Genomic DNA, 6000 nt, shown 5'->3' with positions numbered 1-6000 from the left:
AGCTCATAACAACAGAAGAGATGGAAAAGGTAATCAAAAAACTCCCAACAAAAAAAAAGCCCTGCCCAGGGCTACTTCACTGCAGAGTTCTACCGAACTTTCAGAGAAGAGTTATCACCACTACTACTAAAGGTATTTCAGAGCATAGAAAAGGATGGAATACTCCCAGACTCATTTTATGAAGCCACCATATTTCTGATACCAAAGCCAGGTAAAAATACCACACACAAAAAAAGACAATTACAGACCTATATCCCTCATGAATGTAGATGCAAAAATCCTCTACAAAATTCTAGCCAATAGAATTCAAAAACATATCAAAGAAATAATTCACAATGACCAAGTGGGATTCATACCAGGTATGTAGGGATGGTTCGACATTAGTTAAATAAAACAAAAGACAAGAATCACATGATTTTATCAACTGATGCAGAAAAAGCATTTGACAAAGTTCAACACTCATTCATGACAAAAACTCTCAGCAAAATTGGAATAGAATGAAAATTCCTCAACATAAAAAAGAGTATTTACACAAAGCCAATAGCCAACATCATCCTAAATGGAGAGAACCTGACAGCACTCCCCTTGAGATTGGGAACCAGGCAAAGATGCCCTTTATCACCACTCTTATTCAACATTGTGCTGGAGGTCCTAGCCAGAGCAATTATTCAAGATAAAGAGATAAAGGGCATCCAGATTGGCAAGGAAGAAGTAAAAGTGTCTCTATTTGCAGATGGCATGATCTTATACACAGAAAACCCTAAAGAATCCTCAAAAAAACTACTGAAACTGAGAGTTCAGCAGAGTATTGGGGTACAAGATAAACACACAAAAATCAGTTGGATTCCTCTACATCAACAAAAAGAACATCGAAGAGGAAATCACCAAATCAATACCATTTGCAGTAGCCCCCAAGAAGATAAAACACTTAGGAATAAATCTTACCATAGATATAAAAGACTTATACAAAGAAAACTGCAAAACACTTCTGCAAGAAAACAAAGGAGACCTACATAAGCAGAAAAAAAACCTTGCTTATGGAAAGGAAGACTTAACATTATAAAAATGTCTACTCTACCAAAAGTGATCTATAGATTTAATGCAATTCCAATTCAAATTCCAGCGGCATTTTTTAATGAGTTGGAGAAACAAATCACCAACTTCATATGGAAGGGAAAGAGGCCCTGGATAAGGAAAGAATTACTGAAAAAGAAGAACAAAGTGGGTGGCAATACACTACCTGATTTTAGAACCTATTATACCGCCAGAGCAGTCAAAACAGCCTGGTACTGGTACAACAACATATGCATAGACCAATGGAACAAAATTGAGAACCCAGATATAAAGCCATCCACATATTAGCAGTTGATATTTGACAAAGGCAAGAAAACAGGTAATTGAGGAAAAGACAGTTTTTTAACAAATGGTGCTGGCATAACTGGGTATCCATTTGCAAAAAAATGAAACAAGACCCATAAATCACACCATGTACAAAAACGAACTCAAAATGGATCAAAGACCTAAATATAAAATCTAAAATGATAAAGATCTTGGAAGAAAAAATAGGGACAAGGTTTGGAGCCCTAATACATGGCATAAAGAGTATACAAAACATTACTAACAATGCAGAAGAAAAGATACATAACTGGGAGTGCCTAAAAAATCAAACACCTCTGCTCATCCAAAGACTTCACCAAAAGAGTAAAAAGATTACCTACAAACTGGGAAAAAGTTTTTAGCTATGACATTTCTGATCAGCGTCAGATCTCTAAAATCTACATGATACTGTAAAAACTCAACTGCAAAAAGACAAATAACCCAATTAAACAATGGGCAAAATATATGAATAGACACTTCACTACAGAAGACATTCAGGTAGCTAACAGATACATGAGGAAGGGCTCACGATCATTAGCCATTAGAGAAATGCAAATCAAAACTACAGTGAGATTTCATCTCACTCCAACAAGGCTGGCATTAATCCAAAAAACACAAAATAATCAATGTTGGAGAGGCTGTGGAGAGATTGGAACACTTACACACTGCAGGTAGGAATGTAAAATGGTACAAACACTTTGGAAATTGATTTGGAGCTTCCTGAAAAAGCTAGAAATAGACCTACCATACTATCCAGCAACCCCACTCTTTGGAATACATCCTAGAGAAATAAGGGTCTTTACACTAACAGATATATACACACCCATGTTCATTGCTGCACTGTTTACAGTATCAAAAAGATGGAAGCAACCAAGGTGACCATCAATGGATGAATGCATAAGTAAATTATGGTATATTCGCACAATAGAATACTACGCATAGATACAGAACAGTGATGAATTTCTGAAACATTTCATAACATTGAGGAATCTAGAAGGAATTATGCTGAGTGAAATTAGTTGCAAAAGGACAAATATTGTATAAGACTGCTATTATAAGAACTGGAGAAATAGTTTATTCAGAGAAGAAAATGTTCTTTGATGGTTATGAGAAGGGAGAGGGAGAACAGGTGGGAGAGGGGTATTCACTAATTAGGTAGTATATAAGAACTACTTTAGGTGATGAGAAAGACAACACACAGTACAGGCTAAACCAAAAGCAAAGAAGTTTCCTGAATAAACTGAATGCTTTGAAGGCCAGAGTAGCAGGGGTGGGGTTTTGGGGGCCATGGTTTCAGGGGACATCTAAGTCAACTGGCATAAAAAAATCTATTAAGAACACTTTCTGCATCCCACTTTGGAGAGTGGCGTCTGGGGTCTTAAACAGTAGCAAGCAGCCATCTAAGATGCATCAACTGGTGTCAACCCAACTGGATCAAAGGTGAATGAAGAACACCAAGGACACAAGGTAATTATGAAGCCAAGAGACAGAAAGGGCCACATAAACCAGAAACTACACATCAGCCTGAGATCAGAAGAACTAGATGGTGCGTGGCTACAACCGGTGACTGGCCTGACAGGGAACACAACAGAGAACCCCTGAGGGAGCAGGAGAGCAGTGGGATGCAGACCCCAAATTCTCGTAAAAAGACCAGACTTAATGGTCTGAGGACGCTGGTGGTCATGACCCCCAGACTTTTTGTTGCCCCAGGACCGGACCATTCCCAAAGCCAACTCTTCAGAAAGGGATTAAACTAGACAGTGGGTTGGAGAGGGATGCTGGTGAGGAGTAAGCTTCTTGGAACAAGTGGACGCTTGTGACTATGTTAGCATCTCCTGCCTGGAGGGGAGATAAGAGGGTAGAGAGGATTGGAAGCTGATGAAATGGACACAAAAAGAGAGAGTGGAGGGAGGGAATGGGCTGTCTCATTAAGGGGAGAGCAATTGGGAGTGTGTAGTAAGGTGTATACAAGTTTTTGTGTGAGAGATTGACTTGATTTGTAAACTTTCACTTAAAGCCCTATAAAAATTAAAAAAAAAAAAAGAAGAAATTTAGACCTAGTCCATGAGAGCCATAAAACATCTTTGAGGATATCCCACCTGAATTTAGATACCATCTCAAGAATAGATTTGATGAGTTGAACACTAATGACCAAAGACCAGACAAGTTGAGGGATGACATCAAGGACATCATACGTGAAAAATGCAAGAGGTCATTTGAAAGACAGGAAAGAAAGAAAAGACCAAAATGGAAGTCAGGAGACTCTGAAAGGTGTTCTTGAAGGTCGAGTTGCTAAAACAAATGGAAGAAATGATGAAGTAAAAGAGGTGAACAAAAGATTTCAAAGGGTGGCTCAAGAAGACAAAGTACAGTATTATAATGACATGTGCAAAAACCTGGAGATACAAAACCAAAAGGGAAGAGATTGCTTGGTACTTCTTAAGCTGAAAGAACTGGAGGAAAATTTCAAGCCTAAAGTTGCAATATTGTAGTATTCTACAGGGAAAATATTAACTGATGCAAGAAGCATCGAAAAATGATGGAAGGAATACACAGATGTTACCCCAAATTACGGATTCCTGCTGCCTGCTGCAAAGCCAGTATTGAGACAGAAGGAGGTAAGCAGTAAAAGGGCTTTATTGAATACCGGTATTCAAGAGACAGAGAGGGTTAAATTGTTCTCAAATTCTGTCTAAACCAAGAGGACTAATTAGAGTTTTTATAGGGGGAAGGTCAGGGTTTAGAGGTTTTCAGGAATGATGGGTTTTCTTTGAGGTAGACACGACGATAAAGTGATCTATTATGGAAGTTCTACAAGTCTCTTAATGCCATTCTGGAGTCTTGCAAGTCTCTTCCTGCCATCCTGGTTTCTGTTACAAGAAGGATCTAAGCTTTGTTCAGCCACTTCAGTTTTGTGTATTTTTTCCTTGGGAGAGGAACAGAGTTTAATCAGTAACTAAAAATTGATTACCTTACTTTTCTTTAAATACCTTATTTTTCTTTAAAGGAACAATCGTGGGACAGATTCCAGAGTAAACAATTACATTTCAAAGACTAGCTTATAAAGTTATATTAAAACATTAGAAAATATATTTTCTCTACTTCAATACTAAAACACTAAAGAAATATGTTTTCTCTACTTCACAGAGTCACTATACCAAAAACAATTGGTCAAAGTTCAACCTCTTGATCAGGAACTGATGGTACTGAAGGAAGAAGTCCAAGCTGCACAGAAGGGCTTGGCGAAAAACAAGCCTCCAAGGATTCACGGAACACCAGCTGAGATGTTTCAACAATCAAATAACAGCACTGGAAGTGCTCACTCACCTATGTCAAGATATTTGGAAAACAGCTACCTGGGCAACTGACTGCAAGAGATCCATATTTATGCCTATTCCCAAGAAAGGTGATCCAGTCAAATGTGGAAATGGTGGAATAATATCATTAACATCACACACAAGTAAAATTTTGCTGAAGATCATTCAAAAGTGGCTGCAGAAGTACATCGACAGGGAACTGTCAGAAATTAAAGCCTGATTCAAAAGAAGATGGGGAACCAGGGATATCATTTCTGCTGTAAGATGGATCCTGGCTGAATACAGAGAATACCATGAAGGTGTTTACCGTGTTTTATCGAATATGCAAAGGAATTCAACTCTGTGGATCATAACCAACTATGGATAACATTGCAAAGAACAGGAATTTCAAGAACACTTAATTGTGCTTGAGGAAACTATACATACATCAAGAGGCAGTCATTTAAACAGAAAAATGGAATACTACATGGTTTAAAGACAGGAAAAGTGTGCTTTAGGGATGTATCCTTTCAACATACTTATTCAACCAGTATGCTGAGCAGTTACTCCAAGAAGCTAGACTATATAAAGAAGAAAGCATCAGGATTGGAGGAAGACTCATTAACAACCTGCAATATGAAGATGACAACAACCTTACTTGCTGAAAGTGAAGAGGACTTGAAGCACTTACTGATGAAGATCAAAGCCTTCAGTATGGATTACACCTTAGCATAAAGAAAACAAATATCCTCACAACTGGACCAATAAGCGACATCATGACAAACAGAGAAAAGTTTGAAGTTGTCAAGGATGTCATTTTACTTGGATAAGCAATCAACACTCATGGAAGCAACAGTAAAGAAATCAAACGACACATTGCATTGGTCAAATCTGCTGCAAAAGACCTCTTCGAAGTGTTAAGAAGCAATGCCATCTTGAAGTTTAAATTGCACCTGACCAAAGCCATGGCGTTTTCAGTTGCCTCATATGCATGCAATAAATAAGGAAGACCAAAGAAGAATTGATGCCTTTGAATTGTGATGTTGGCAAAGAATATTGACTATACCACCGACTGCTAAGAGAAAGAACAAATCTGTCTTTGAAAGAATATCATCAGAATGGTCCTTAGAAGCAAGGATGGTGAGACTGTTTCACGTACTTTGGACATGTTGTCATGAGGGATCAGTCCCTGGAGAAGGACATCACGCTTGGTAAAGCAGAGGGTCAGCAAAAAAGAAGACCCTCGAAGAGACGGATTGACATAGTAGCTGCAGAAATGGGCTCAAACATAATGACGATTGTGAGGATGGCACGGGATGGGGCATTC

This window comes from Elephas maximus, chromosome 10, assembly GCF_024166365.1.
Source record: "Elephas maximus indicus isolate mEleMax1 chromosome 10, mEleMax1 primary haplotype, whole genome shotgun sequence".
Lineage (NCBI taxonomy): Eukaryota > Metazoa > Chordata > Mammalia > Proboscidea > Elephantidae > Elephas > Elephas maximus.
The sequence above is the reverse complement of the archived record's forward strand: the minus strand, read 5'-3'. Positions refer to the sequence as shown.